Source organism: Coregonus clupeaformis, chromosome 6, assembly GCF_020615455.1.
Source record: "Coregonus clupeaformis isolate EN_2021a chromosome 6, ASM2061545v1, whole genome shotgun sequence".
NCBI lineage: Eukaryota > Metazoa > Chordata > Actinopteri > Salmoniformes > Salmonidae > Coregonus > Coregonus clupeaformis.
The window spans coordinates 27,784,387-27,807,422 of NC_059197.1; positions in this window are offsets into that span (position 1 = coordinate 27,784,387).

Below are 23,036 nucleotides of genomic sequence, written 5' to 3' on the forward strand. Positions count from 1 at the left end.
AAACATAAATGGTTTATTACTAAACACACGGTAAAGGTTTGGGAAAAAGGGCTGAGCAGGACCCAAGAAATGAAACAATAGTGTAAAACCCCCTAAACTGATCTAGCCTGCCTGAAGAACCGCTAGGCTACTGCTAGTCATACAAAGATACAGTGGGTGGTCCGCTCAGGTCTAACTGGTGTTTATAGACAGATTTCTTCCTACGGGTAATGTACGCCCAAGGGCAACTAGCTTAAACTCCCCTTTTCCCAAAAACACACAAAGCTACTAAACAGGGTAATCAGCAATTAAATAAGTACACAGGATACAACAGTATCCACACTCAGGTAAAGAAATATATTCTAATAATGTTACCAACAGGGTAACCAACAACTTAGTGCGTACACAACACACAGGACACCACCGTGTCCATACTCACATATGGCAAAAAGTCTCTCTCTCACAACAAACACAAGTCTGGTGTTTATAAAATGGAATGTGTGATTGAACAAACGAGTAACAGGTGGTGCAATTCACACGAATGTTCACTGATTGGTCCAATCAGCAGACACCTCAACGACCACCAATCAGGAACATACAGGACACCTGTGATTAGGGCAGAAGGAGAGAAACACACAAAAACACAGGATACCTGTATCCGTAACACTCCCACCCTTAAAAGAGCAAACCAAAATGGTTTGCGACACACGTACTATCACAACACCCAAAATTCAATAATCATCCTGTCGGGATAACAAAAAAACCCTAGATCATTACACACGAGACAAAGCATCTGCCAACACATTATCTAACCCCTTTTTGTGGCGGATCTCCAAATTATAATTTTGCACGACAAGTGCCCAACGCATAAGGCGTTGGTTCTGGTTGTACATCCGGTGGAGAAAAACTAAGGGGTTATGGTCAGTATACACTACCACTGGTAATGCACTGGAACCAACATAAACTTCAAAGTACTGCAGAGCTAACAACAAAGCTAGAGCTTCTTGTTCAATGGTGGAATAGTTTATCTGACATTTGTTAAATTTCCGTGAAAAATAACAGACAGGATGGTCCACTCCACTCTGGTCTTGCTGCAGTAGAACAGCACCAGCACCTCTGGCACTTGCATCTACCTCCAGTTTAAACGGCCGCTCAAAATCTGGCGCAGCAAGAACAGGAGTACTACACAAGAGTGCTTTAGCCGTGTTGAAAGCAGTACAACAATCTTCAGACCATACAAATTTTCTCGCCGGACTGAGCAAATCCGTTAATGGAGCAACTACCGCAGAGAAATTTTTACAGAAACTACGGTAGTAGCCAACCATCCCTAAAAAACGGCGTAGCTCTCTTCTGGTGGTAGGTGCGGGAAATGCGTTTATAGCTGAGACCTTGGCATCTACAGGGCGCACCTGACCATGGCCGACCTGTTTACCCAGATAAGTAACAGTGGCCTTCCCAAACTCGCACTTTGCTAAGTTCAGGGTTAGAGAAGCGGTTGCTAGACGTTCACACACTACCCTTAGAGTGTTAACATGATCAGACCACTCAGTTGAATAAATGACCAGATCATCAAGGTAAGCACTACAATTAGGAACTCCAGCCAATACTGTGTTAACCAGGCGTTGGAAAGTGGCTGGTGCGTTCCGCATCCCAAATGCCATGACAGCATATTGTAGGAAGTGATCTGGGGTCACAAAGGCAGAGATGTCGGAGGCACGTGGGGTTAACGGCACCTGCCAGTAACCTTTTAGAAGATCTAGTTTGGTTACATAAGTAGCAGCACCAACAGTATCAATACAGTCATCCAGTCTGGGTAACGGGAACGAGTCGGGCACTGTGACAGCATTGACTTTCCGATAGTCCGTACATAATCTGGATGTCCCATCAGGTTTAGGAACCAGAATGCACGGAGAACTCCAAGGACTTGAACTTGGCATAGCCAGGTTATTCTCCAGCAAATAACCGACCTCACCCCTCATTATCTTTCTCTTAGCGACGTTGACACGATAAGGATGTTGCTTGATAGGTGCAGCGTTTCCAACATTAATGTCATGTTCTAACACATTTGTACATGTAGGAACATCATGGAAAAGACATGGAAAGCTGTGTAACAGTCTCACAATATCATCGGACTGTCTGTCCGTTAAATGAATCAGGCTTGACGGGAGAGACAACAGCATCTCTGAATTGGGCAATCTAGCACACTGCTGCTGAGTATTGCGCAACTCCAAACCATCTCCGTCCACATCATTAACATTACCTCCCACTACAGCCGTAGCAGCAACAGAGACAGCCGACTCGGCCAGTTTCTCTGGACTGTCTACCTGAGTGACGGGTCTGTTGTGGTATGTCTTCAACATGTTAACGTGGCACACACGAGATTGGCGTTTTCTATCAGGAGTCTGTATCACATAGTCAGTTTCAGTTAGTTTCTTTTCAATGACATAAGGACCAGAGAAACGTGCTGACAATGACGCTCCTGGCACAGGCAACAACACAAGAACTCGGTCACCTGGCTGCAATGAACGAGAAACAGCCTGTGTGTCATAGTGTCTTTTCATCCGTTTCTGTGAGGAAGACAGCGCTTCCTTTGCTAGAGCACAGGCAGCATGTAGGCGCTCACGAAAGCGACTAACGTAGTCCAACACATTTTCTTTCACACACAACTCTTGTGACAAAAACTGATCCTTAAGGACTTTCATAGGTCCTCTCATGGTGTGTCCAACCACCAGTTCAGCTGAGCTGAACCCTAGGATTCCTGTACTGTCTCACGGACAGCAAACAACACTAGAGGAACTCCCTCATCCCAATCTTTCTCAGATTCCAAGCAATATTTACGGAGCATAGACTTCAGGGTCTGATGCCAACGTTCAAGCGCACCCTGAGACTCTGGGTGATATGCGCTTGACACACGGTGTGTAACTGACAAGGATTTTAACACTTGTTTGAAAAGTTTAGAAAGGAAATTCGTACCCTGATCAGTTTGTATCACCTTAGGTAATCCAAAAGTTGAGAAGAATTTGATCAACGCTTTACTCACCACTGGAGCAGTAATCCTTCGCAGAGGAATGGCCTCTGGATACCTGGTGGCCACACACATAATTGTCAACATAAACTGGTTACCAGATTTTGTTTTTGGTAATGGTCCAACACAATCAACCATCACATGTTCGAATGGTTCACCTATGGCCGGTATGGGACAAAGAGGCGCGGGGAAAATAACCTGGTTTGGTTTCCCAACTACTTGACAGGTGTGGCAAGTCCGACAGAACTGAGCCACATCTTGTTTTAAGCCAGGCCAAAAGAAATGTCGCAAAACTCGATCATAAGTCTTGGTGACTCCCAGATGTCCGGACCACTGGTGATCATGAGCGAGGATAAAACATTTTGCCGAAAGGCTGTAGGAATCACTATTTGGTAAACAGCATTCCAATCTCCGCCAGCGTCAACATGGGATGTCCATTTACGCATGAGGAGATTACCATCAATGAAGTATGCCATGTTTTTCTTCTTTAGCTCGTCCTCTGAGACAACACTAGAAAAACATTTAGCCAGGCTAATGTCAACCTGTTGGTTAGCGATCAGCTGCTCACGAGTAACTGGTAACTGTATTGCCTCAGCAACAAGTTCCACATCCTTCTTCCTTTCTCTGGGCTGTTGGTCAGACTGCACCAGTTTACCAGAGGTAGCACCCGAACTATCCTCTGGGTCACACTCTCTGAATAGAATCGTGTCTGACAAATCTACCACTTCACCCACTTGTCGTGCTTGAGCACGTGTGACAGCACAAGCGGGGAACACATCTGGATAACCCTGTGCCAGCTCCTCGGAGAGAGACTGGTCACTTTTATCCAATACCTCCAATATGGGTATTACCTTTCCTCCGGCAATATCGTTGCCCATTATAAATGTCACCCCTTTTACTGGCAACATAGGACGTACGCCAACTCTGAACAATCCACTGACTAACTCAGAGTGTACGTTCACAAAGTGCAATGGCACTGGGACGAAACCCATTTCAATTCCTTGTACTAACACACTGGAACCACAATATGTATTATTAGACAAGGGCAACACATCAGCTAGTATGAACGACTGCGCCGCACCAGTATCTCTGAGGATTCTAAATGGACGCTGAGACGCTTCATCATCTGATATAGAAACAAACCCCTCAAAAATGAACGGTTCATAACTGTGATCTGGGACAGGGACTTTCAAACCACATTCACTATGAGGCTTCTGTCTTGATTCCGGCCTTACAACCGTACGAATCAGCCCAACACCCGTTGGCGGCCTGGCGTGCTGAGGCATCCCCGGTTTGCGTTTTAGCAGAAAGCAATCATTAACTATATGTCCCACCTTATGACAATAGAAACAGTGACGCACATCTTTTGGGCGTGCTGGATGTACTGCTGGTCGACTAGGATTAAAGTTAGCAACTCCGCAGCCCGGCTCTCCGTACGAGCCGAAAACACGCTCTTATGCGTCAACACAAACTCTTCCGACAGTGAGGATACTTTCTGTTCGTTCAGATAAACCACAATGCGTCCGGTAAGCAATTTTTAAACTCTTCTAACAAGATTAACTCCCGTAGAGAGTTAAAATCAGTTACCTTACTAGCACTGTGCCATTTGTCAAACAGATTTCCTTTGTCTCTAGCAAACTCCACATAAGTCTGAGTAGGAGACTTTTTATGAGACCTAAATCTCTGTCGATATGCCTCAGGAACAAGCTCATAGGCACGAAGAACAGTAGCTTTGACCACTTCATAATTCAAACTGTCTTCAAGAGGTAGCGCTGCCAGAACCTCTTGGGCTTTACCTGTTAGCTTACACTGAAGTAATAGGCACCATACCTCGTCGGGCCATTTCAATGCTACCGCTATACGCTCAAACACACTGAAATAGGAATCAACCTCTGACTCCCTAAACACAGGTACCAAGGTGATCTGTCTACTAATATCAAACGTAGCAGACGACACCGCTGGTGAGGCTGGCTCACTAGCAGGCATAGTATGAGCAGAGACTAACCTCGCTGTTTCTGCCTCTAGTTCCATTTTCACGCATCTCCAGTTCCATCTTACGCGTCTCCAGTTCTTGATCAAGCCTACGCGTCTCCAGTTCTGCCTCTAGCTTACGCGTCTCCTGTTCTGCCTCTAGCTTACGCGTCTCCTGTTCTGCCTCTAGCTTACGCGTCTCCTGTTCTATCTTACGCGTCTCCTGTTCTGCCTCTAGTTCCATTTTACGCATCTCCAGCTTGTCTTGCCTGATGTGTGCCCGCTCTTCCGCCTCCATTTGGAGCCGTGTCGAGCGGACATCCATCCTGGCATCACTGTCAGTCAGTGGGGAGAGTGGGTCATAACGGGGCAATGTGGCTGGAGCCTTAGCCTCGTCCTCCAGACACTGATGGGCTTACAGAAACAGCAACCATATCCCCTACAGGAGCAGCAGACTCAGGCGGCGGTAACACAAGCACTCGCTCGCTCAACAATATTTCTAACACTACTTCCCTAACTTCTGCTTTCACTAAACCCCTCGGTATGGGTAAAGAAAAGTGGTCAGCCAAAGCCTGTAGATCCACTCTACGACAATTCTCAAAAACCCCCCACGTAGGGTTTTCCAAAAATGCCCCTAACTCAAAAGTAGCCATCCTACTAGCAACACGAGCCGTCAACTACTGCACACACAAAAAAAAACAGGTAGTACAGCTGCCAAGCTCAACACTGAACCAGACACTTACTAATTTGCACGAGTAGCATGGGATAGATCCCGGACGAACCCCCACTTTATGTTACGAACCCCGTGGCTCTAAACGTCTAGGGTGGATGGACATGAGACCCGTAACATAAATTATGCAAATTATAAGTGTGACCTGGAACAGTGAGAACCAAAAATGACACAACAACCATGAACTACCGTCAAACATAAATGGTTTATTACTAAACACACGGTAAAGGTTTGGGAAAAAGGGCTGAGCAGGACCCAAGAAATGAAACAATAGTGTAAAACCCCCTAAACTGATCTAGCCTGCCTGAAGAACCGCTAGGCTACTGCTAGTCATACAAAAATACAGTGGGTGGTCCGCTCAGGTCTAACTGGTGTTTATAGACAGATTTCTTCCTACGGGTAATGTACGCCCAAGGGCAACTAGCTTAAACTCCCCTTTTCCCAAAAACACACAAAGCTACTAAACAGGGTAATCAGCAATTAAATAAGTACACAGGATACAACAGTATCCACACTCAGGTAAAGAAATATATTCTAATAATGTTACCAACAGGGTAACCAACAACTTAGTGCGTACACAACACACAGGACACCACCGTGTCCATACTCACATATGGCAAAAAGTCTCTCTCTCACAACAAACACAAGTCTGGTGTTTATAAAATGGAATGTGTGATTGAACAAACGAGTAACAGGTGGTGCAATTCACACGAATGTTCACTGATTGGTCCAATCAGCAGACACCTCAACGACCACCAATCAGGAACATACAGGACACCTGTGATTAGGGCAGAAGGAGAGAAACACACAAAAACACAGGATACCTGTATCCGTAACAATGAGTAAGGAAAATTATGTGGATATATTGAAGAAACATCTCAAGACATCAGTCAGGAAGTTAAAGCTGGTGGCAAATGGGTCTTCCAAATGGACAATGACCCCAAGCATACTTCCAAAGTTGTGGCAAAATGGCTTAAGGACAACAAAGTCAAGGTATTGGAGTGGCCATCACAAAGCCCTGACCTCAATCCTATAGAAAATGTGTGGGCAGAACTGAAAAAGCGTGTGCGAGCAAGGAGGCCTACAAACCTGACTCAGTTACACCAGCTCTTTCAGGAGGAATGGGCCAAAATTCACCCAACTTATTGTGGGAAGCTTGTGGAAGGCTACCCGAAACGTTTGACCCAAGTTAAATAATTTAAAGGCAATGCTACCAAATACTAATTGATTGTATGTAAACTTCTGACCCACTGGGAATGTGATGAAATAAAAAAAGCTGAAATAAATCATTCTCTCTACTATTATTCTGACATTTCACATTCTAAAAAATAAAGTGCTGATCCTAACTGACCTAAGACAGGGAATTTTTACTAGGATTAAATGTCAGGAATTGTGAAAAACGGACTTTAAATGTATTTGGCTATGGTGTATGTAAACTTCTGACTTCAACTGTATGTGTTATTTCATAGTTTTGATGTCTTCACTATTATTCTACAATGTAGAAAATACTAAAAAATAAAGAAAAACCCTGCAATGAGTAGGTTTGTCCAAACTTTTGACTGGTACTGTATGTAAATTAGATATTTATTTGTTTCATTTTCAATACATTTGCTATAACGTATAAAAACATGTTTTCACTTTGTCATTATGGGGTATTGTGTGTAGATGGGTGAAAACCAAATCAATTTAATCTATTTTGAATTCAGGCTGTAACACAACAAAATGTGGAATACTGTAAATTAAGGTGTATAAATACTTTCTGAAGGCACTATAGCTACTGCTCCTGTGTAGGGATACTGAGGACTACTAGTCAATGTCAAGTCCATTTAACATGACACCTCATCAGAAACACTGGAGTTTACACTCTGTAGAACAATGTACTTTATTCCTCTCTCACATGTAAAATCTCCATTTAGAAGTCCTTACACCCTCAATAAAGCAGAGGAGTTTACTAGAACCGATGATTCAATATATGATCAATATATCTCTCTCTCTCTCACCATGTTAATCCCCTGTTCAGCCACTGTCTCGATCTCACATGCACTCACTTGCTGGAGAGCAGTGAGGGGGTAACATGATTTTGCTGAGCTGAAAAGGAATTTCCTCAGGATGCCCACAAAGTAAAGCTAATGTATCTGTTTCAGCCCAAAGGTCAAAGTCATTGGTGGAAGTGTAAACTGTATTAGGGGCTTTAAACATAAAATATCAGGGAGTTGAGACAATCTAAATTTGGGACGCAACATCGGTATGATCTCTTTTCTCCCTACGACCACAAGGAGGCAACCAAAGCACCACGAGAAGCCATCAGCAGCTCTCGCTTAGATCCAAAAGCTAATATCAAAATGGACAATCAATCGTGGAAATAAAAATGAGTGACTGTCTCTACCATATTATATTATTGTTATAGTATTTAAGTTCTGTATGAGGAAACATTCCCAAATTCAGTGGCATCAGGATTCAATGTGTAAGCCTCCTCAGTCAAGTTCTCCTCAGACTTTGATGAGCGTATCTGATCAAGATAGTACCTCTGTCTAGTCAGGAGGTAATAAATGTGATAATACTAACAGATGTTCTAGATGGGACGAATTGTGTGTGTGTATCTATGCATGTATGTGTGTGTGTGTGTGTGTGTGTGTGTGTGTGTGTGTGTGCACATGTTTGTGAGGTGAGAGGGCAGTATCGATGAGATTACCCAGAGCTGTGTTTGTGTGTGTGTGTGTATGTGTGTTTGTGTGTGTGTGTGTGTGTGTGTGTGTGTGTGTGTGTGTGTGTGTGTGCCAGGCCAAGTGAGGGCTGTGCTAGTTCCTACAGCCTGTGTGTACATGCCACCTCTCCAGAGAGCTGCAGCAGGCCAGGACCTGCTAAAACAAACACGAGCTGCCTCTCCAGGGGCTGTGCATTTACCTTACACTTCGACTCGCCACTCAACCCCACCTCCACGAGATCAACAAGTCTAGGGTCTAACACGGGTGAGGATATAAGGCACTATATAGCCCCTCGCAAATCTCTAGGAGCAAAACGTGGGTTACTTCAGACGTCTTGAAAGAATCACTTTGTAAAGTTTGTAAAAATGCTTGCACAGCTGTTAGTCTTCATATAATGGTCAACAACAGGAGATTTATGGTCTTCAACTGTCCTGGTTCTTCCCAGTGAGGTCTGAGTGAGTAAATATGTAGCAAATACAGAAAAAAGGGTTCAAAGGAACCGGTTCTGCAGGAAGTAAGTTGATATCAATCAATATACAGTTCATATCCTGATAACTAAATTGTACTGATAATACAGATAACTAAGTAACACAGCTGTAAAACTATTCCGACAAGTAGCTACACAACATGACCAAAAGTATGTGGACACCTTCTCGTCGAACATCTCATTCCAAAATCATGGGCATTAATATGGAGTTGGTCCCCGCTTTGCTGCTATAACAGCCCACCTTTCTGGGAAGGCTTTCCACTAGAACATTGCTGCGGGGACTTGCTTCCATTCAGCCACAAGTGCATTAGTGAGGTCGGGCACTGATGTTGGGCGATTAGGCCTGGCTCGCAGTCGGCGTTCCAATTAATCCCAAAGGTGTTCGATGGAGTTGAGGTCAGGGTTCTGTGCAGGCCAGTCAAGTTCTTCTACACCGATCTCGACAAACCATTTCTGTACGGACCTCGTTTTGTGCACGGGGGCATTGTCATACTGAAACAGGAAAGGGCCTTCCCCAAACTGTTGCCACAAAGTTGGAAGCCCAGAATTGTCTAGAATGTCATTGTATGCTGTATCGTTAAGATTTACCTTCATTGGAACTAAGGGGCCTAGCCCGAACCATGAAAAAAAGCCCCAGACCATTATTCCTCCTCCACCAAACTTTACAGTTGGCACTATGCATTCAGGCAGGTAGTGTTCTCCTGGCATCCGCCAAACTTAGATTTGTCCGTCGGACTGCCAGATGGTGAAGCCTGATTCATCACTCCAGAGAACATGTTTCCACTGCTCCAGTCCAATGGCGGCGAGCTTTACACCACTCCAGGTGACGCTTGGCATTGCGCATGGTGATCTTAGGCTTGTGTGCAGCTGCTCGGCCATGGAAACCCATTTCATGAAGCTCCCAACAAACAGTTCTTGTGCTGATGTTGCTTCCAGAGGCAGTTTGGAACTCAGTAGTGAGTGTTGCAACCGAGGACAGACGATTTTTACGTGCTATGCACTTCAGCACTTGCTGGTTCCGTTCTGTGAGCTTGTCTGGCCTACCACTTCGCTGCTGAGCCATTGTTGCTTCTAGATGTTTCCACTTCACAATAACAGCACTTACAGTTGACCGGGGCAGCTCTAGCAGGGCAGAAATTTGACTAACTGACTTGTTGGAAAGGTGGCATCCTATGACGGTGCAACGTCGAAAGTCACTGAGCTCTTCAGTAAGGCCAATGTTTGTCTATGGAGATTGCATGGCTGTCAACATCGGGTGTGGCTGAAATAGCCAAATCCACTCATTTGAAGGGGTGTCCACATACTTTTGTATATATAGTGTATACAAGACAGGTAACAGTGGACTTGAACAGAATTTCATAAATTGCCCCACACTATGCCAAATACTTTAACTGCTAATAATTCAAGTTTCCCACTACGTCTTGCTATTCACTGTAATGCACTACCTTTTGACCTTGATTACTTAAAAGTGACAGCAGTTTTCAGACGTTGAGTTTATGTATCATTTAATCTCTAGATAAACCAGTTTCTCTGTGCGGTTGTCAGAGTGCTGCATTCTTTTTGATCAGAAGTTAATCTGTTCTGTCATGTTTCATATGGTCATGATGGACAACTAGAGGACGCTGAGGAGGATGTTCATATTGATAGTTTATAAGGAACAAGAGTTGGGAAATCCCCTCTTCCTCCCCAAGAAAGATGAAGTCTTTCACGGATGACAAATTACTTAAAAAACTAGTTATGGCAAATCAGTTACTGTATGAGTGACATGCTAATGTAGGCTAATATAGACTACTGTATGACACACAGGATTTCACAAATGTACAGTAAGTGTGTGATGCCTATGGGGATAATTTCCTTCACAGAGCAAACTATCATTTGTAATTCACCTGAGCAGCATCTGCCGTTGGACTCTGCCACTGAAGCAAATAATGGAAGAAAATTCCCTAAGCTAGCTAAAAAACGCTGAATAATGCTACAATGCTACATTGTTTCCAAGTACCCTAATACCCATGGCAGAGTATGCTATACACTCTCCCTGAGAATCCTCTATGTCATCTTCTTCCTTATAGACGTCAGCCATGGTTCTCAAACGCACGTGGACAACACTTAGGCAAGCGCTTCACCTCCTAGCCACATATTTGTGAATCACTAGATTATTCTAGAAATCCCTATAGCAACTCTGTGAGGATGACAATGTACTGTACAACTTATGATGGTTACTATGTTGTGAACAAGACATCACCTGTTAAACTCGAACTTTTTTGGGATACTGTAAAATGGACACACACATTGCATACACGCTCTGAATTAATTTTCATAAATGAACTATTGATCAAGTCGGATTGAAACCCTTCAGTGCCTCACTTCCTCATTCTGTGGCTGAACAATGATAAATGGTGCCCCTGCGAGGGACTTTCTCTGTTTATCTTGGTTAAACAACAGCTTTCCACTGAAGAGTACCTACTGTACAACCAAGCAGCCAGCCAAGCAGCCAGCCATGCAGCCAGGCGTGCAGTCAGTCAGTGGACCACTCACATTGTTATTTTCCTCCCAATAAACATCTGAAGCAAAGTAACCTATCTAGGGTGCCTTTGTCACATTACTACACTGACATCAGAGAACTGCCTAAAAGGTAAATTTTCTTGGAGACATGAGATATGAAGATTTTCTCTCTTGTAAATACACTCTTAGGTAAAAGTGTTCCAAATGGGTTCTTCGGCTGTCCCCATAAGATAACCCTTTTTTGGTTCCAGGTAGAACCCTTTTTGGTTTCAGGTACAGTAGAACCCTTTTGGGTTCCATGTAGAACCCTCTGTGGAAAGGGTTCTTCATGAAACCCAAAGGTGTTCTACCTGGACCCAAAAGGGTTCTACCTAGAACCAAAAAGGGTTATAATAATAATAATATGCCATTTAGCAGACGCTTTTATCCAAAGCGACTTACAGTCATGCGTGCATACATTTTTGTGTATGGGTGGTCCCGGGGATCGAACCCACTACCTTGGCGTTACAAGCGCCGTGCTCTACCAGCTGAGCTACAGAGGACCACACGTTATCTTATGGGGACAGCCGAAGAACCCTTTTGGAACCCATTTTTTAAAAGAGTGTTTTATGTGTCCTATAGCTACTAAAGAAAACACAATGAAAGTGAGGAGAAGAACAGCTCATAGGCCAACTAAAGTGAACTACTGTAAGGCCACGGGGGCCCCCCGATTCCCACGGGGGGCCAGTATAAAAAAAGATGTATTCACTAACTGTAAGTCGCTCTGGATAAGAGTGTCTGCTAAATGACTAAAATGTAAAAAAATGTAATATTGCAATGATACAACAACACTAATCTAGCATTGGCTGGTTTCAACCAGCAACATTTTAATGTATTACAGAATAATGATACTGCTGATTTACTGGAAACTTCTCACAGGCATGCCAGTGAAATTATAAGTTGTGAAATAGGTGGGAGGCAGGGGCAGGCATGGCTGGAGTCAGTATCAGGAGCAGGTCTTTGAGTTGAGTTTTTATGTTTTTTTTAACCTTTATTTAACTAGGCAAGTCAGTTAAGAACAAATTCTTATTTACAATGACGGCCTACACCGGCCAAACCCGGCCAACGCTGGGCCAATTGTGCGCCGCCCTATAGGACCAATCACGGCCAGTTGTGAAACAGCCTGGAATCGAACCAGGGGTTCTGTAGTGACGCCTCAAGCACTGAGATGCAGTGCCTTAGCAAAATACCATGGAAATGGGCATGCCCTTTTCAGTAGAAATTCATACTACCACACATAGATAGCATTGGCAAAACTAGGCAACAATAACCCCCTGCAGCAGATTTGACCTTGAATACAAACTACGCTTGAATATCCCTTACGAAAAGAAAACATGAATTTCACCTGATGAGAAGGCAGGTAGAAGGCTTTCTCTGTTTATCTTGGTTAAACAGCAGCTTTCCACTGAAGAGTACCTACTGTACAACCAAGCAGCCAGCCAAGCAGCCAGCCATGCAGCCAGGCGTGCAGTCAGTCAGTGGACCACTCACATTGTTATTTTCCTCCCAATAAACATCTGAAGCAAAGTAACCTATCTAGGGTGCCTTTGTCACATTACTACACTGACATCAGAGAACTGCCTAAAAGGTAAATTTTCTTGGAGACATGAGATATGAAGATTTTCTCTCTTGTAAATACACTCTTAGGTAAAAGTGTTCCAAATGGGTTCTTCGGCTGTCCCCATAAGATAACCCTTTTTTGGTTCCAGGTAGAACCCTTTTTGGTTTCAGGTACAGTAGAACCCTTTTGGGTTCCATGTAGAACCCTCTGTGGAAAGGGTTCTTCATGAAACCCAAAGGTGTTCTACCTGGACCCAAAAGGGTTCTACCTAGAACCAAAAAGGGTTATCTTATGGGGACAGCCGAAGAACCCTTTTGGAACCCATTTTTTAAAAGAGTGTTTTATGTGTCCTATAGCTACTAAAGAAAACACAATGAAAGTGAGGAGAAGAACAGCTCATAGGCCAACTAAAGTGAACTACTGTAAGGCCACGGGGGCCCCCCGATTCCCACGGGGGGCCAGTATAAAAAAATATGTATTCACTAACTGTAAGTCGCTCTAGATAAGAGCGTCTGCTAAATGACTAAAATGTAAAAAAATGTAATATTGCAATGATACAACAACACTAATCTAGCATTGGCTGGTTTCAACCAGCAACATTTTAATGTATTACAGAATAATGATACTGCTGATTTACTGGAAACTTCTCACAGGCATGCCAGTGAAATTATAAGTTGTGAAATAGGTGGGAGGCAGGGGCAGGCATGGCTGGAGTCAGTATCAGGAGCAGGTCTTTGAGTTGAGTTTTTATGTTTTTTTTTAACCTTTATTTAACTAGGCAAGTCAGTTAAGAACAAATTCTTATTTACAATGACGGCCTACACCGGCCAAACCCGGCCAACGCTGGGCCAATTGTGCGCCGCCCTATAGGACCAATCACGGCCAGTTGTGAAACAGCCTGGAATCGAACCAGGGGGTCTGTAGTGACGCCTCAAGCACTGAGATGCAGTGCCTTAGCAAAATACCATGGAAATGGGCATGCCCTTTTCAGTAGAAATTCATACTACCACACATAGATAGCATTGGCAAAACTAGGCAACAATAACCCCCTGCAGCAGATTTGACCTTGAATACAAACTACGCATGAATATCCCTTACGAAAAGAAAACATGAATTTCATCTGATGAGAAGGCAGGTAGAAGGCTTAAGTTGTGAAATCACTTTCCTGAGCATGTCTGTGTCAACCAGGGAAAATACATCCATAGTGCCTTTGTGTGGTAGGCTAGGGCACATATTATTAAACTTCTCATCAGGTCTTGCTTGACTGATCATGTCAGTGAGTGTGACAGATTAGCTACAGTAAATTACTGTGAATTCTTCAATAACCCAATTGCAACTGGTTGAAAGTAAGTTATTGAAAATAAACATTAACTTTCTGTGAACCAGCTGCCATTAAGCTACTGGAAAATGCACAGTAACCTCTTAACAGTACAGCGCTTGATTGTCACAAGTTCTTACAAAGATTGCAGAACTGACAGTGTCAAAAGAGGTGCTCAACCTTCTTCAACATAATGGTAAACTGGAACATAATTTCCACTAATGGTTGCCACAAATACAACATATTGTAGACCATGCCAAATATGCTAATGTCTCCCCACCATTTCAAAAACATATGTTTTTGGAACACTTCACATGTGACATTTCATATATGAAAACATGTTTTTGGAACACTTCAGCTGACATTTCACATGTGAAAACGTGTTTTTGGAACACTTCAGGTGACATTTGACATGTGAAAACATTTGTTTTTAGAACACTTCAGATGTGACATTTCACATGTGAAAATGTGATCACTTGAAATTCATGTGTTTTCTCCATAAGGGTGAGGACCATGTTAGGATTTTTGTAAGATGTTTTCAAGACATTTGTTTTACCAGTCATCAGGACATCACGTGATGTCCCTGATGGTCCCAAACCATTATAATTCAAATAATGGTATGGTTGTTTTAAAGTAAGTGGTACGCTGTTCAGCAAAAAAACTACCTCTGGATTTAAGGTGCACTGATCTTTCTATTGCGCCACAAAGTCTGTAGTGTTCACTGACCTATTATACACATTTTGACTTAGCAAAAGAGTGCCATCTTCGCTGCTATTTTAGTTATCAGTTAATCTGACTGCTGTCATAATTTATATAATTTACTTATTTCAGCAATTTGAGTTTTTTCTGTATAGTTGTCTAATGTTGGTGGGGTATATTACTCTGTTTCAATGTTATTCAATGTTGAAAACACTGTATGTTAACTGTTTTTCTGTTTTCACATGAGAAATGTCTCCTGAGTGGCGCAGCGGTCTAAGGCACTGCATCTCAGTGCTTGAGGTGTCACTACAGACCCCCTGGTTCAATTCCAGGCTGTATCACAACCGGCTGTGATTGGGAGTCCCATAGGGCGGCGCATAATTGGCCCAGCGTCATCCGGGTTTGGCCGGTGTAGGCCGTCATTGTAAATAAGAATGTGTTCTTAACTGGCTTGCCAAGTTAAATAAAGGTAAAATAATAAATATGAAGTGTTCCAAAAATACGTTTTCACATGTGAAATCATGTGGTTTTTTTGTAAGGATTAACTCACTGACAAACATCTTTAGAAAAGTATGATCCTCAATGAAAGCATATTGGTATGATCTATTGAAACAAATCTAAAGATGACTTACAGCACCTACAGAGCATGTAGAGGCCTGTTTCATAGTGCCTATAGAAAGTCACTCTTCCAATAGACCCACCCAACACATTCACGATTCTCCAAGTATCAATGGAATGTGATTCATATCCCTGATAATGCAAGACAAATGCTAACGTACATATTTGCTCAAGGCACACAAACTGTAAATCTGAATGTGTTGTTTCAAGGAGAACATTTTGGATGAGTAGTGGTAAAGAAGGTGCTAAAATATGTCATGTTAGTTTTCCCTACACTCAACAAACCAGTTTAACGGTTTACATTCATAAACAGTTTTCTGGGAAGTTTTCTGGAGTGATGGGATGATAATTCTGCATTCCTATTGGAAAGGAATACAACCACAAGTTCTGACTAAATGGTCTGAGTACAGTTTATAGGTTACACATGCAATGCCCTGTTTAAATCCCTGCATTGTAGGTTGTAGTATGAAAGGAAAACATAACCCCATATAACACCAAGGGCCCCCAAAAGGCTAGGGCCGGCTCTGACTGTATGTGTGGGTATGTATGTGGGTACACAGACCCACAAGCCACTGCAGCCCCTCATGATGAGTTCAGATATTTTTATGTGGCCCCAACCACGATCAAAGTTGCCCATCCCTAAAAAATATAATTGGACATTGTTTTTATCAACTGAAACAGTAACATCAACTGAACCACCGATTTTCTACTTCCTCGGGATTTTCCTGTCTGGCAAAGTCTGCTATAACACTGTGGTTTGGTCTTCTAACTTCAGTACCTTACTCACTAAAATGAAAATGTATAAATTGGTATTCCCACTCCTATTATGCTACATTCCAATACACTACTGCCACCTAGTGTAGATATGGACTAACTACCATAATACACCAAGGTCCTACACTGTAATACAGTAACCATAGGGCAGGCAATACTGTATGACAAACAGCAGAGGGTGCAAAGGGATTTGAAACAATTATGTAAGTAAAAAAAGATATACACTTACAAATGTACACTTACAAAAACATAATAGTAGAACTCAAGTGATGAAGTAGTTTAGTAGGCTAAATGCATTGTAAGCTGGCGAGGAGGACATGAGGAATCAATAAAATACAATTGCGATTTACTCAAAGACCCCAGCCTACAGTTTCTTTGAGACGTGATACTGTATCTATAGATGACCTGTTAAAATCCTGTAAATGGCAGTGTTTTACTACTATACACCAAGGGTTTTTCTCAACCCTCTCCTTTTTGAGCCCTAATGAACTCAATACTTCCCAGTGTGTGTCCTTTTCTGCCCTAAGTGTGCACTTGTTTACTTCTCTCCATTGATTTACAGTAAAAGGAAAGGACTGTTGTAGTGGAATTTACTCGAATCCAATGGTTTGAAATGTGTGGGAGAAAGGAAGGAATGCCAGTGCCAGGAGATAGGTAGGAGTTGGGACACAGGGTCTATCACAGTAAAACTCACTCAGGCCCTCTAGGGGTCACCATGTCCCTGATTGAGAATTGCTGTTTGCAAAGAAATGTACCAGTTTGCATAGTATCATAGGCCCACATTTTCACAAGTACAAATATTACAGTTCTTCTGAGTGGTTGGTGTCATTTAGAAAAACATTAAATTACATAGCCATTATTTCAGGGTAACGGACAGTGAAAAAAGACTAGAGGGTAACCTGTGTAAAACTATACTTTTTAAGAACAAGTAGTTGTTATTTCCCGCTTACATTACATCCCCTCATTAGCTAGCTTTTGAGGTGGCGCGATCACCTAAGCCGCTTGAGGAGGGCGGTCACGTGTTTGGAAGGCAGAGGTTCTGATTTCGAGCCAGGCAGGTATGGGCCAAATCGGGAGGAAGTGGTACTCGCTAAGCAAGCAGCGTGACGTCCTTTACACTAGGTCCAAACACATTCCTCAGTGTCCACTTCAGTAAAGGTTAAGGTGTTCTCAGACAAAACAGACCCGTCGTGTGACAGGTGTTCCCAATCCCCAGACACACAGATTAGTGCTTGGGGTTATTGTCTTGCTGGAAGATCCACTTGCGGCCTAGTGTCAGCCTGCAGAGGCAACCAGGTTTTTGGCCAAAATGTCCTGGTAGTTGGTAAAGTTCATGATGCTGTTGACCTTAACAAGGGCCCCAGGACCAGTGGAAACAAAATAGCCCCATAACATCAAAGATCCACCACCATATTTTACAGAAGGTATGAGATACACTTCTGTATATGTTTCAGTTTTTTTACATCAAACCCACTACTGGTGTGTGTGGCCAAAGACTTCTATTTTCATGTCATCTGACAATAGCACCAGTGGTGGGATTTGCGTTAAAAAATATATGTATATGCAGAAAATAACCCCATACTTACTGTAAAATATGGTGGTGGATTGTTGATGTTATGGGGGCTATTTGGCTTCCACTGGTCCTGGGGCCCTTGTTAAGGTCAACTGCATCATAGACCAGTACCAGAAAATGATTCCCCAAAACCTGGTTGCCTCTGCCAGGAGGGTGAAACTTGGCCGCAAGAAAATAACCACAAGCACATATCAAAATCCACAAAGAAATTGTTAATTGACCACAAAATCGATAGTTTGCAATGGCCATCTCAGTCCCCAGACGTGGACCCCATTGAAAACCTGTAGTTTTAATTGAAGAGAGCAGTCTATATGCACAGAGGATGGATATCAAGGATCTGGAAAGATTCTGTATGGAGGAATGGTCTAAGATCCCTCCCAATGCGTTCTCCAATCTCATAAAACATTTTAGAAAAAGGCGGTGTCGTTATCCTCACAAGGGGAGGGTGCTAGAGTATTGAAAACAGGGGTGCCAATAATTTTGACCCCTATCTTTTTATCACTTGTTAAACAAAATATGTTTCTAGGAACAATTTAATTAGTATAAAATAATATAATAATACAAAATGTTTTGCATAATATATAGCTCAGTATTTGTTTTATTTATTGTATAGTCTTTTTTGCTAATCTTTATCAAGGGTGTCAATAATTATGGACCCCATGACAGAAAAAAAAAAGCTGCTCCTAAAAATCTTTATCCATATCTATTGAAACTTGCAGCTGACTACATTGCAGAGCCCCTTACCTACCTCTTTTATCTCACCCTTGAGCTAAATGTCATCCCTAGTGCTTGAAAGTCAGCCTGTTAAAGACAGGTCAACCCTCTAACCTGAATAACTACAGGCCAATTTCTAAGCCATCGATTCTAGATAAGATCTTGGAGACCCTAGTGTCTAATCAATTAAATACGAAGTTTCAATTAGGTTTCAGAAAACAGCATGGTAGCTCATGGTTCAAGAGTTACCTGTCAGATATAACTAATTGTGTCCAGTTTGATGGCAAGGTGTCAAATAATAATAATAATAATAATAATAATAATAATAATAATAATATGCCATTTAGCAGACGCTTTTATCCAAAGCGACTTACAGTCAAATGCTAGTTTTCATTTTTATGCTGATGATACAGTCATTTATTGTTGTGCAGCAACTCTGATTAAGGTCTTTGAAGATCTGCAGTCTGCCTTTACCATTGTTTAGGGTCAGCTCTGTCAGCTGAAGTTGCTTTTAAAAGACAAAGTGGATGGTTTTCACATTTTACATTTCATTTACATTTTAGTCATTTAGCAGCACCTATCTGTGAGCGACTTACAGTTAGTGCATTCATCTTAAGATAACTAGGTGGGTCAACCACATATCACAGTCATAGTAATTATATTTTTCCTCAATAATGTAGCTATCAGCAAAGTCAGAGCTAGTAAGGGGGAAAATAGTCAAGTGTTAGTTCACAAAAGGCTGTTTATTTTTTTTATTTTTTATGAAACCTCAGACTCTTCCATGTATAGTCACCTTGCAAGACAAACGGGTAGAAGGGGTATCAATTACAAGTACCTGGGTTTCTTAATAGATGATTGTCTCACCTTTAAACCCCACATAGACGGTCTTGTGAAAAAGCTTAGGCTCAAATTTGGTTTTTATTTTCGAAAAATACGTCATAATTTTCTTTTGAGGCGAGAAATATACTTTTTTCCACTACCTTCTTGCCTGTAATTGACTATGGCGATATCTTGTACATGTATGCCCCTGTGGCGTCGTTATGTATGCTGGACACTATGTACCATGAGGCACTGAGGTTTGTTATGAACTTCAAAGCCCTCACTCATCAATGTACCCTCTATATGAGAGTGGGCTGGCCTACCCTATCTCTTCAGAGACTAAGTCATTGGTACGTCTTCATTTATAAGGCTATACTGAGACAGCTCCCCTTTGACATGTGTTCTTACATTGTCCAGCAGAAAAATGACAACTATTGCCTACGGTCACATTACTGTATTTTGATTGCTGTGCCTAAGACGCTTACAGAGTTGGGTAAAAAAGCGTTCCAGTTTTCTGGCCCTTCCACGTGGAACGAGCTACAAAAGGACGTGAAATTGCAGGAGCTCATCTCTTTGAATGAATTTACATCTAGGGTAAAAACTATGGTGGACAATGAGGTGAGGGGCTGTCAATGTTTTGACCCCTAGATGCGCCGCACCTCCCCAAAGAACTCTTGCCTGCTCAATGTGTAAATTGATGTTTTAAACTGTAGTGCTTTGTATTTTATGTTGTAAATGTGTTTTGAAACTTTGTGTGCTGCTATTTTCGCCAGGTCTCTCTTGAAAATTAAATGTTTAATCTCAATGAGACTAACCTGGTAAAATAAAGTAAAAATAAATAAATACTTTGTAAGTCACACATCACCCCCTGCATTTTCTTGGCTGAGATTTTTTTTTTATTACCTTGTTTTTATTAAGTTATTTTCATTAAGTACATTTGACTAGACTAAGGGCAGTATCTTCTTATTTATGTTTTAGATCATTTTGTAGCTAACATTGTGAGTAATTAGTTTATTACTATGGCTTATTCACCTTCTCTTTGCTAGCCTAACATGTATGTATGTGTGTGTGTGTGTGTGTGTGTGTGTGTGTGTGTGTGTGTGTGTGTGTGTGTGTGTGTGTGTGTGTGTGTGCGTGTTTGTGTTAGTGTGTGAGTGCGTGCGTGCGAACGCTTGCATTCATGCATGTATGTATGTGTGTGTTTATGGTTGTGTTTGTCAGTCTGTAAATACCTAGAGGAAATGGGGCACAGGATGGCTGGAACCCTATGTTGGGAAGGTGGTTTGGGAGAGGTGGGGTATGGTTCTATGAAAAAGATATTTATAGACTAGCTATTATAGGAAATAGGCCTACTATTTCTTAAAAAGAAAAAGCTCCTTCTCTTCTGAGTAAAAATGATACGCTTTATTCTTCCCCTATCTTTATGATCTATCAACTCTTTATCAACTCTGCATCATTTTGTCCTTCCCTAAATGCAGTTCTGTGAAATTATACTGAACAAAAATATAAACGCAACATGCAACAATTTCAAAGATTTTACTGCATTACAGTTCATATAAGGAAATAAGTCAATTGAAATCAATTAATTAGGCCCTAGTCTATGGATTTGACATGACTGGGAATACAGATATGCATGTGTTGGTCACAGATACCTTAAAAAAAAAAAGTAGGGCCGTGGATCAGAAAACCAGTCAATATCTGGTGTGACCACCATTTGCCTCATGCAGCGTGACATCTCCTTCGCATACAGTTGATCAGGCTGATGATTGTGGCCTGTGGAATGTTGTCCCACTCATCTTCAATGGCTGAGCAAAGTTGCTGGATATTGGCGGGAAATAGAACACACTGTTGAACACGTCGATCCAGACCATCCCAAACATGCTCAATGGGTGACATGTCTAGTGAGTATGCAGGCCATGGAAGAACTGGGACATTTTCAGCTTCCAGGAACAGCGTACAGATCATTGCGACATGGGGCCATGCATTATCATGCTGAAACATGAGGTGTTGGCAGCGGATGAATGGCACGACAATGGGCCTCAGGATTTCGTCACGATATCTCTGCGCATTCAAATTGCCATCAATAAAAGGCAATTGTGTTTGTTGTCCGTAGCTTATGCCTGCCCATACCATAACCCCACCGCAACCATGGGGCACTCTGTTCACAATGTTGACATCAGCAAACCACTTGCCAACATGGTTGTGAGGCCGGTTGGATGTGGAGGCGGCTTATGGTAGAGAAATGAACATTCAATTCTCTGGCAACAGCTCTGGTGGACATGCTGCAGTCAGCATGCCAATTGCACGCACCCTCAAAACTTGACACATTGTTGGCATTGTGTTGTGTGACAAAACTGCACATTTTAAAACTGCCTTTTATTGTCCCCAGCACAAGGTGCACCTGTGTAATGATCATGCTGTTTAATCAGCTTCTCGATATGCCACACCTGTCAAGTGGATGGATTATCTTGGCAAAGGAGAAATGCTCACTAAAAGGGATGTAAATAATAATAATATAATATACCATTTAGCAGACGCTTTTATCCAAAGCGACTTACAGTCATGTGTGCATTCATTTTTGCGTATGGGTGGTCCCGGGGAGCGAACCCACTACCCTGGCGTTACAAGCGCCAAGCTCTACCAATTGAGCTACAGAGGACCAATTTAATTTTTGCACAACATTTAAATTTTTGCACAACATTTGAGATAAAGAAGCTTTTTGTGCATATGGAACATTTCTGGAATATTTTATTTCAGCTCATGAAACATGGGACCAAGACTATATTTTTGTTCAGTGTAGTTTCAGTGCAATACTGTGTAGGCCTAATGTGTTCAATACGGCTTGGCTGTCTGGAAAGAAAACAGTTGGATGAAAAAATTATATCCTAAATGTGACACACCAACCGCCTTTTATGCATAACAAATGTATATCTAGACATCGCTACAGGGATATAGGCTATTAGTTTCCAAATAAAAATGACAAAAATGACAATAAGAGAAGAGACACTGAGGTATGGTAGGCCTTGTGCACGTGCGAAAGTGAGGGGACAAGGTAGGCAAGCACTAAACATTTATCTCTTCTTTTCTACTTCTTGAAAGGCTGTAGGTGTTTTTCTTGTGGGTTATGCATGTTGAGTTAGTCGAAGATCCTCTCCGAGACCTCTCAATGCGCCCGAGGGAAGCAACAACATATTTTCAACGAGTCCTCGCTGCGTTTATGTTACCTCCATCCAGTCACTTTCAACCACCAAAGAACATGTTTTATTGTCATATAAATGTGTTGTTTTACAGGGTCAGTCATCGTAGTACGGTGCCCGTGGAGCAAATTACGGTTAAGTGCATTGCTCAAGGGCACATCGACAGATGTTGTCACGTGGTGTATTCGAACCAGGGACCTTTCGGTTAATAGCCCAAAGCATTAACTGCTAGGCTACCTGCCGCCCACTGACGTGAAAAACAGGTGTTAAGAGCAATTTAGCATTCGCTCCACCAGGTGCTTCGTGTAAGGCAGACTTCCGCTCC